Raw genomic sequence first — 11,382 nt, forward strand, 5'->3', positions numbered from 1 at the left:
CGTCCTGCACAGTAATTGTGTAATACCTTATTCATTTTGTAATGCTACTCTTTTCCTCCTTTAAGATAGCCCAAGGTCAGATATACTGTCATATCCAATAAAGGAGGAAATAAGGTAACAATAATCAATACTTGGATAGAACAGAACAAAACAGCCAAAGCACACATTAATGTTCAAGCAGAAAAAGGATATCTCACAGATGGTGTTGGCTCAGCCTATAGGAGAAGGGTGCTGAGCAGGAGGTAAAGAGCCTGCCCCCATTACATAACCAGCTAATTGAAATGCACTTGGTTGCCAGGTTGAACAAACAGAAACGAGGGATGTCAACAGCACCCTTGATGAGCCAAAAGCTTTCTACAGCCTGAATGCTGAATGGAAGAGGGAGTTTTTATGATAATTACAGCCATGAGATCCAAACCTAAAATAAACCATCCATTAGATGCTCCTCAGATCATTTCACAGCAAACTGATGCTCTTTTCTTATGGCAGTTAATTCAGGATTTCACTTCTTGTCTGTCATTTTTGCAGATCACCCTACAGAATAAAGAAATACCATACAAGTTTATTATCCCTACTGTGAGTTACAACAATAATGACCTGTTTAACCATCAAATTATGTTCAGTACTCACTAATAGAGGCATAATTTCCTAAGAGAATAATTTATGATTTTTATAGCAACCCAGCTAACAATTTTAGTTTTCAAAACAGAATAATATGGTTCAAAGAGCTGTCAGTCTTGATTCTCTGGATGCTCTGAGAACACGTTGATATAACATTTGTAAACATTCCTACAGCATTGTTGCGACATGTTTATTTGAAGAAATGCTCATCTAACTGGAAATATTGTGTCAGAAACATTCTAATAAATTTGTGAAGTTATGAAGGCATAAAACACAAGCTGTTATATGAAAATGATAAATCATGGGGTGGTGTGATGTGGTCGAACATGAAGCCAACATGAGAAAGCCTTCAAGAAGACTTTTTTTTTCAGTTTCATGGTACTGTAACAGGTCAAGCTGTATTTTTTTATTTATTAACTTCAAGACAGAGAAAAAAACAGAGGTTGGTGAGGAAATGACTGTTTATAGTTGTTACAACATGACAACAGGAAATATACTGGTTCAGAACACGTCACATTAAATGTATCTATAAATGGATAAAATACAATATGTTATGAACTAAAATATGCTCAAAAATGCACTGGGAAATTGTTGTAGTATATGAAGAATAAAACAGTGTGATGTGCTGTTATTGGAAAATAATCAGCTGAGCTGGTAATTTGAACAGCTTTACCTCTGAATTGCTGACACTAGAGACTCCTTCTTGAAATGATAAATAAATCTCCTCAGAGAAGAATTCATGATATCAACAATTCAGGGTGTCTACAGGTTTGTCCAAGTTAAATTTAAGACTTTTTAAGACCATGTTCCAAAAAAAATTAAGACCAAATCTAGTCACACAAAAACGTACTCTCTTGAAAAAAAAAAACTATATAATTTAATGTAAACTTATTGTTCTTGTAAACATTCACCAGAAAACACTATTCTAGTAGAAGTACTTCATTTCTTTTCCTTGACAGGCATTCACACACTCAGAACCCAATATAAGGATCGGATAAACTTGTAACTATGTGACAATCAGAATGCAGTCACAATGTTTGAATCGAAGGCCATCCTTAAAAAAAAATCCGTTTCCTGTCCACCGGGTGAGCAAAAAAAATTCAGTAGGGAGGGAGGGATTTTTTTTAATGGATGGATAAGAAATCGCAATGCTGTGTTTGCTTTTTCTTTCAGTACTTTTTTATTACAAAAGCAGACACATTTAATAAAATATGACAGTTTAATCAACTGAAACTTGTACAAAAACTTTAAGTTAGCATTTTAAATGCTGACTGCATTTAACAAAGTCATTAACAAAGTAGGTAATGAATTTCGCATAACAAAACTCAAAAGCTGTTTGTAACGTCTCGGATGGATCAAGATCAAACTAATTTTCCAGTAATGGTTTGTGATGGTCCGACACACGGACTTTTTGTAGTTCTAAATCGACCGTTAGGCCTAGTTCGGATGAAATTACACTATTAAAATGATCACTGAATGATTTGTTTTTCTGAATCTTTACTATTTTGTTGTTCGCTAAAATACCATTTTGCGATTTCACGCTTAAGAAAATGTTTGAAAACTCCGGATCTCCTTCCTTCATGGTGGCTGCCATTTTTTTGTGCCGCACGGCGCATGCGCAGAGCCGATTCGACAGGGCTTTCCACAAGCGCCGGCTGCGTCCACACAATTAAGTCCAGCCAGCTACTTTAATGACTATTTTTGTAGCCCACAGGCTCTAAATATTAATTTTCGATTTTAATAAAATTAAATGTTTATCTAATGGACTGACAATAATGTCAAACTGAACCGCACTCATTTAAGTTGTGATTCGCCGCCAACTTCGTTGATCAAGGGAGAGTCAGGGAGCAGAGAGGGGCGGGGCTGCTCTCTCTCTCACACGATAGAACTTATGGTGCGTTCATGTGCTATGGGAATTATGGTAAATACCAAACGCCGACATGGAAAGCACACATGAACGCCCCCTCTTGTGGTATTTTCCACTGGGCAACTCGTAGAAAATTTTGATACACGAGTTGCCGAGATGAGATGAACTTTAACCTTTTCAACATGGCGGCGAGCGGTACAAGACTAGCTTATGAACCAAGAAAGAAGTGGTTTTCACCTACGGAAAGCTGACTCTCACCTTTTAAACGAGTCATGTTATGGATATTATGTTATTATAATACGTATATTATAGCCTAATACAAAATATTCTGTGGCTGTCCAAAGAACGCCAACAATGATCTAGATACTGGCTACTCTCATTGTAGCTACAGCCAAATTTCCAAAAACTGCGTGGCATTCAGTGTGTTAAGAAAATCTCTACTTGTCATGATCAGGAAATATTCAGCATTTTTTGACTTTTGATAACTCATATTCCTGCTGCAGCTGATGAACAAGGCAATCTATAATTGTTTTAGCCAAATAACAGGCCTGATTCTGAATCTGGCCTGATTCTGAATCCACCATCTTTAATTTGTCAACAACAACAAAAGCGTGTGAACACAACACACTGGTAAATACCACTTCCCAACTGGAAAATATCATCTTCCCATAGCACATGAACGCAGCATCACACAACAGATCAGGCACTGAGTGGTTGTCAAGCACGCGTGTGTCTAGCAACCGGTGGATTCGGAGCCTGCGCGGTATAATTGTGAGCATCAAAAACGATTAAACTTTTTCCCCATCCAAAGTGTACCACATTTTAACGATATGACTGAGTAAAATCTCCATAAATTTAAGATTGAAAATTTAAGACCACGGGGTTTGAAATTTAAGACTTCTGCTCCTCCTACTCAAGCGAGTAGGACGCTTCTTTGCTTTGCTCCTGCTTTCTTAATCTTTATTTCTATACTTTACTTTCTCATTGAATTTCCACTATTTTTTTCTTTTTTTTCTTCTCATTTTATTTTTCATCTTTATAAGCTTTTAATTTAATTTTAATTTAGTTTCCACTATTTTTTATTTTTTTTTAAATGCCAGGGAGCAAAAAATCCTGCAGAAAATGCATGGAATTAGAACAGAGGATTTCTATTCTGGAATCAAAGATTAATGCTCTGCCAAAGACGGACGAATTAAAAGCGATATCTCAGGAAAGGAGTACAGAAACAGTGGCTGAGAATGCAGAGACTGCACTCCGACAGACTGAGGGCATTGCAGATCAAGTGGAAGAATCCATAACTCAAGCTTTGCAAAATGTGAGTACTGAAAACTGGCAAATGATGGGTGCTAAGCCCAAAAACAAAAACAGAAGAGTAATTACTTCAACACCAGCTCATTCTACATATTACAATAGGATCTACAATCCTAAGGAAAATCCACAGCCCATAAGGCTTCAGAACAAATTTGAATGCCTCAGGGATGTGGAAGAGGATTTGTCAAGCGGACAAACACATAGTAAAAAGAGATCGCACCAAGATCGAAGAGTTGTGAAAAGAGGCAAAAAGCAGCTCATAACACCACCTGATCCCACAACCCTTGTTCTTGGTGATTCCACTGTAAGACAATTAAAAGGTTATGAGATGATTATTTGTTGTCTTCCAAATGCATCCATCTCTGACACCAAAGACAGCATTTTGAAACTCATGTCCAAGCATAAAACTATTAAACGTATTGTTGTGCATGTGGGAGCAAATGATGTTTTCAGAGAACAGCTGTTTGTCCAAGATGATTTCAGAAAACTTTTTTTCTGAGCTCTATAAGACTGGAATTCAATCTTTTATCAGTGGCCCACTCCCAGAGAGAGGAAGTTTTGCTTTTTCTTGACTCTTCAGTCTTAACACCTGGCTTGGAAAAACTTGTTCTTCATTTGGTATGAACTTCATAGACAATTTTAATCTTTTTTGGAATCGTAGAGAATTTTACAAGCCAAATAGCACTGAACTCAGCTGGATTGGAGCCAAAGTCTTAGCAGACCACTACAAACTTGCAATCTTTTCTCAGCCAGCACCGAGGAAAACAGTTGATAAGATGTCGCAGACTGACATAGTTATAAAGCCTAAACAATCATCTTTGCAAGTCATCATCAAGGACACACAAACATCTGACTTGCAGGCCTCCCAACATTCAAGGACAGATGACTCCACTTCTCCTCGGATGGATTTCCCAAATAGCATGAAAAAATTGCTCCCAATGGCTACACTCTCTTTTTCCAGCCCAAATCTCTCATGACAAGCAGTGTACCCAGTTCATCAAAATTGTGTTCGTCCAGGACTTTCAGCTGGCTACAAATCTTTTTCACCATCCAAAAGATACATATCATCTCCAATCCTTTCACCCTCAAACCAAATGGAACATTTAGAAAGTCTTGTTTGATGTACTCTGGGTCCCTGCAAATGGGTGTAGTGTTGAAAACAAGCTGGGACCCGATGTTGACATTATTCCTGTGTTGATAAGAAACAGAAAACATAGAGCACATTTAACCCTGGGGGTGAACCAATCTAATCTCCTTCCTGTTTTAAAAAAGCATCAGAATGCACAACCAGATATTACTTCTAGAATTTCTGTAAAGCTAGCTCTTCTGAACATTAGATCACTTTTAAACAAGTCATTTTTAATTAATGATCTTATTTGCAAACACAATCTTGATTTTTTGCTTCTAACTGAAACCTGGCTGGATCAAGCAAATAGTGCTACCACCCTTATTGAAGCAGCTCCCCCAAATTTTAATTTTTTGAATGTTACCCGACAAGGGAAAGGTGGAGGGATTGCAAATATATTCAAAGTCTCTTTTCAATGTAAACAATCCTCACTTGGTGATTTTATGTCCTTTGAACACATGTGCACTTGTTACATGCTCTCCTAACATATTATTATTAACTATTTATAGGCCTCCGAGACATTCAGCCAAAGTCTTCCTTGAAGAGTTTGGTGAACTGTTATCAGTCATTTGCTTAGAGTTTGATTGTCTTATTATATCTGGGGATTTTAACTTGCATGTAGATAATACTGATAACATTTATGCCAAAGAACTACTTGCAATTATTGATAACTTTAACCTAGTACAACATGTACAGGGGCCGACCCACTCTCGTGGTCATACTCTTGACTTCGTCATCACAAAGGGTCTTACTGTGTCTAATACTGTTGTTGACCTGGCCTTATCTGATCATTTCTGTGTTTTCTTTGAAGTTTCTATGTCTCCTCACATTCAGAATAGCTCAACGATTATAGGTAGGAGAGTCATAAAAGACAACACATGTGCTCTTTTTGAGCAAGCTGTCTCTCAGAACTCAACCAAAATGTCAGACTCTGTAGGTGATTTACTGGAATTTTTTAATTTAAATATGACCCAAATTATGGATGATATTGCTCCACTCAAAATAAAAAGAGTCAATGGTAAGCAGAAAGCACCATGGAAGCAGTACCCGGCTGTTAAACTGCTAAAGAGAGAATGTAGAAAGACTGAAAGAAAATGGCACAAATCTAAACTTCACATCCATTATCAAATCCATAAAGAGATGCTTTGTAATTATAATTATGAAATTCGTAAAGCAAGACAGTCTTTCTTCTCCAACATCATCAGCAGGAATATGAACAATGCCCGTGTGCTATTTTCAACAGTAGAGAAGCTAACTAATCCCCCACCACAATTAGCACCTGAACTCTAAGTTAATAAATGCAATGAGTTTGCATCCTTTTTCAAAGGTAAAATTGATAAAATACAGCAGAATATTCCTCATAATATATCTCAGTTGCAAAAAATTGAAAAACTGCAATCACCATTGACACAGATAGATAACTTCAACACAATGTCAGAATTTTGTTTAATTGATTATGAGACTCTTGAAAAAACTGTACAAAATCTCAGTTCCTCAACATCTGAACTGGACATTCTGCCCACCAACTTTTTTAAGTCTGTTCTTCATCTTATAATTACAGATGTGCTTCAAATTATAAATACATCCTTGGAGACTGGCGTTGTTCCTGTGTCCCTAAAAAAAGCTGTTGTAAAGCCCCTTCTTAAAAAAAATAATCTGGATCCTTCAGTGTTAAATAACTACAGGCCAATATCAAATCTACCATTCATCGGGAAAATCCTGGAAAAAATTGTCTTCAATCAATTAACTGCCTTCTTGATATCAAACAGCCGTTTTGATAATTTTCAGTCAGGATTTCGTGCCAATCATAGCACTGAAACAGCGCCGATTAAAGTTATAAATGACATACGTCTTAATACTGATGCAGGCAAAACATCGGTCCTGGTATTACTGGACCTCAGTGCAGCTTTTGATACTGTTGATCACAACATCGACTTGAACACTGGGTTGGATTGACTGGTAAAGTTATCAATTGGTTAAAATCATACTTAAAAGATAGAAGCTTCTTTGTTACCATGGGAAATTGTTCCTCAACGTCAATGTCCTTGACCTGTGGTGTCCCCCAGGGGTCGATTCTTGGACCATTACTTTTCAACCTTTATATGCTCCCACTTGGGCAAATTATCAATAAAAATTCAATTTTGTATCACTGCTATGCAGATGATACCCAAATTTATTTTGCTCTATCACCTAATGATTATGCCCCCCTTGAATGTCTCTACCAGTGTATCGATCAAATCAATAGCTGGATGTCACAAAATTTTCTTCAGCTGAACACAGATAAAACAGAAGTAATTCTATTTGGAAAAAAAGATGAAAGACTCAGGATTACCACTATTCTTGACACAAAAGGGATTAAAACTAAAGAAATGGTTAAAAATCTTGGTGTTTTCATTGACAGCGAGCTAAACTTTGACAGTCACATGAAAGCAATCACTAAAACGGCATTTTATCACCTAAAAACATTTCCAAACTAAGAGGACTTATGCCAAAAAATGATCTGGAAAAACTAATACATGCCTTCATCTCTAGTAGGGTTGATTACTGCAATGGCCTTTTCACAGGCTTGCCAAAAAAGACCATGAAACGACTTCAGCTGGTTCAAAATGCAGCGGCGAGGGTTCTCACACGAACAAAAAGAACAGAGCACATTACTCCAATTCTAAGGTCCCTTCACTGGCTTCCAGTAAGCTACAGAATTGACTTTAAAGTATTGCTGCTGGTATACAAATCTCTAAATGGTACAGGGCCCAATTACCTCTCTGATATGTTGCAGCGGCCTAACCCAATCAGATCTACCAGATCAAAACAGAAAAATTTACTATTAAAACCAGTTGTTAAAACAAAGTGTGGTGAAGCAGCTTTTAGCTACTATGCAGTACAGCTATAGAACCAACTCCCAGAGGACATTAAAAATGCTCCTGCTGTTGGCAGCTTCAAATCTAGACTAAAGACCAAGCTGTTTACAGATGCTTTCTGTTAAATAATTAATATTGTCTTCTTTACATTCTTTATAATCTTTACTTCTCTGCATGTTTTAAATTTACTTTAACTTTATCCTATTTTATTCTTTATTCTATTCTGCTGGGTTTTTTTTCTCTTTTCTTTCTCATCCTATTTGAACTACTACTTCATTTTATTATTTTATTTTTAATATTGTTTAATTCTTATTATTTTCTTTTAATTTCTTTTAATTCTTTTAATTAATTGTTTTAGAATAAAAATAAAATTATTTTATGTAATTTTATTTCTCTATTGTTTACTGTTTTTGTTTTTACTTCTGTAAAGCACATTGAACTGCCATTGTGTATGAAATGTGCTATATAAATAAACTTGCCTTGCCTTGCCTTGCCTTAAGACAATTTAAGACTTTTTAATGGCCTTATTTTAGGAAAATTAAATTTAAGACTTTTTAAGACTTTTTAAGGACCCGCGGTCACCCTGACAATTACAAGTCAAGTTTATTTCTATAGAGCTTTTAACAACATACATTGTCGCAAAGCAATTTTAGAGAAAATTAAAGACTTTAAACATTAGCTAATTTCATCCCTAATTTATACCCTAATTTATCTCCAATGAGCAAACCTGTGGCGATGGTGGCAAGGAAAAACTCCCTCAGATGACACGAGGAAGAAACCTCAAGAGGAACCACTCAAAAGAGAACCCATCCTCATTTGGGTGATAACAGATAGTATGATTATAAATAACTTGCTTCTATTACTATGTCCTATGTAGTCATAAAGTATAACTGTGAAAACAGGAAAATCATTAGTTTTAAACCTCTGGCGTCTGAGTGTATTTTCTGGCACTCATGATTTTGGTATGCTCTGATTTTATCAATTTCAACAAATCTAAGCACTATTTTCAAAGTCATATGACTTTTTTGTATTCAGCACAAGTTCAGCTACAATAAGATCTGTGTAGTCTGTATGTCATGAATATACTTTTAAAAAATAACAGAGAAATGAAGATGTTGTAAAATGCAGTTTTAGAACTGTGTTGAAATGTGTGAAAAAAACAAGCAAAACCATGACCTTACCCATTGTGTCGAACCATTTTGATCACTTGAGGTGATTCTGTTCAGTTTTAGGAATGGATCAAGCACAAAAACTTAAATCTGCTCCATTGATTTGAACAATTAGCTGGCCATCAAAAATTGTATGTCCTATTGTTTTGGGATAAAGGGTTGGCAGTGGGAGGGGTATTCAATGAGAAGGGTAACAAAATTCCATTCATTCAATGAGAAGAGTGAAAACCCCTCCCACTGCCAACTCTTAATCCCATCAGATTAACTCTTAATCCCATCAGGTAAAGTCACAATGGGTAAGGTCATGGTTTTTTTCCACACATTCCAACACAGTTATAAAACTGCTTTTTACAATACTGTAGAATGGCACAGACGAAAGCATTCCTTTAGAACTTTTATTGAGCAAGTTCAAACTGCCGAAGTAACAAAACATCCAACTCTGGCCTAAGCCACCCATCAGTGGGGGGAGCCTACGTGTTACGTGATGACGTAACTCACTACATCATTCTACATCCCCCTTCTTTAGTATAGAACTTTAATAACAGAAAATATAAAAAAATTCCTTCTTAAATACACTTGCTTTGGTGAAACAATCAATTAAACTAACTTCTAAGCATCACCTCACATAACAAAGGTTATAGCAACCCATTTATGAAAATAATTTGAAACAAAAACATTTCTTCTCACGCCATGACACAGCCCTGATGCTCACATGGTACAAACAGAATAACAGTGTTGACATTTTTTTTAACACAACCACTTAATTTGCAAAAGGTCTCTGGTCAGCTGTCATACTTGGGGTTAGGCTTTAGGAGCCTACCAAATCTAGAATGGGCAGGGGAGGACTCAGTGGGTGTGTGGACAGGTGACTCACTAGAGTGGTCAGGTGAGTGTTCACTGTGTGCAGGGGGCTGCCTGACTGGAGATGCTGGGATATTGGGCACATTTTCAATCCTGTCCTTTTCGGTTGATAGATCTGCCGATGACAATGGATCAGTTTCCGCAGTATGAGTTGGTTCTGCCACGAGCAGCAGGTGTTGCCGGTTCCTGCGGTACTCTCTGCCTTCTGATTCCACCAGGTAAGATCTTGGTTCAGTTGTAGCCCTTTTGATGAAGCCTATTCTATCATGTCCTTTTTCTGTTTGCAGGCATACCACTTGGGAGTCTTGGAGTGGAGAGAGTGGCCGGCTGCCACGATTGTAGGATCTTTTCTGTCCTTCCCTCTTCTTCGACAGGTGGGTGTGGATCGTCTTGGAATTCATTGACTTTGGTTTCAGCAAGTGTCTGCTGACAGGTATGTTTGTGCATGTCACCCTGGACATTAGTCGTTGAGCAGGTGAACCCAGCGTGGCGTCTCGTGGGACATTCCTGATGTTCAGCAGATTGAGGAACAGGTCAGTTCCGTCTCTTTTTGACGTTTCCAGCAGACGCTTCGCACTCCGCACAGCTCTTTCTGCCAGCCTGTTTGCTTGATGGCACTCTGGACTGCTGGTGACATGAGTAAAATCCTAATCTTTGGCAAAGTCCTTGAAAGATTGGCTTGTGTACTGTGTTCCACAGTCTGACAACAGCTTGTGGGGAATTCCGTGAACAGAAAAATGACGTTTCAGCTTGTTAATTACACACTGTGATGTGATTTTCTTGATAGGATCCAGTTCAAACCATCCTGAATAGGAGTCTACTAGCACAAGGTAGTGTTGGCCATTCTATTCAAACAGATCTGTTGCCACTGTTGACCACCCACGTGCAATGAACCGGTGCTACAGGTGCTCTAGCCCCTGCCCCTTTTCTGTTTGCTGTCCGAAGTGCCCTTTTCATAGAGACTGTTTTGTTGTTGTTGTTTTTTTTAATATTTGTAAAAGATAAGTTAGCTCCAACATCAATATTCTCTACAATTTGACCATAATATATGAAATTATAGATCTATAAAATAAAGTTTTTCTATGTAAATACGGGCATCAATCCGTGACGTCATGCATTCAGTGAAACTCCGTGCAGAAAGCGCATGCAGGCGGTTGACAGTGGGAGACAGTGCAAGGAACGGCATGGTAAGGTCACACTGAAAGTCTCCTTTCATTTCTTATCTGAACATGCTGCAATATTGTGCAGCTTAGAACACAACAGTAAATGCGTAGGGTTGTTTATCATTTAATGAAGCCGCCTAGGCTATATTTAAACCGTTTGCTCCATCCATTTCATTAACGTGGCAGATTCGGAAACTTTAGTTTGAACGACGGCGTTAATAACATATTCTAGCAGCTTCGAAAACTTAAGACTGCTGCTTTGAAGAATACTGCAGCATTTAGATGGATCTCACTCACACACATACACACAGAATGTTCAGTTGCAATTGAAATTTAGTTTTGAATAAAGTTAACTTGTGTGAAGAATTTGTTCCAAGTGCCCTTTTTTGAATGTTGAGCCCCTGCC

The sequence above is a fragment of the Neoarius graeffei genome, chromosome 2 (assembly GCF_027579695.1).
Source record: "Neoarius graeffei isolate fNeoGra1 chromosome 2, fNeoGra1.pri, whole genome shotgun sequence".
NCBI classification, from domain to species: domain Eukaryota; kingdom Metazoa; phylum Chordata; class Actinopteri; order Siluriformes; family Ariidae; genus Neoarius; species Neoarius graeffei.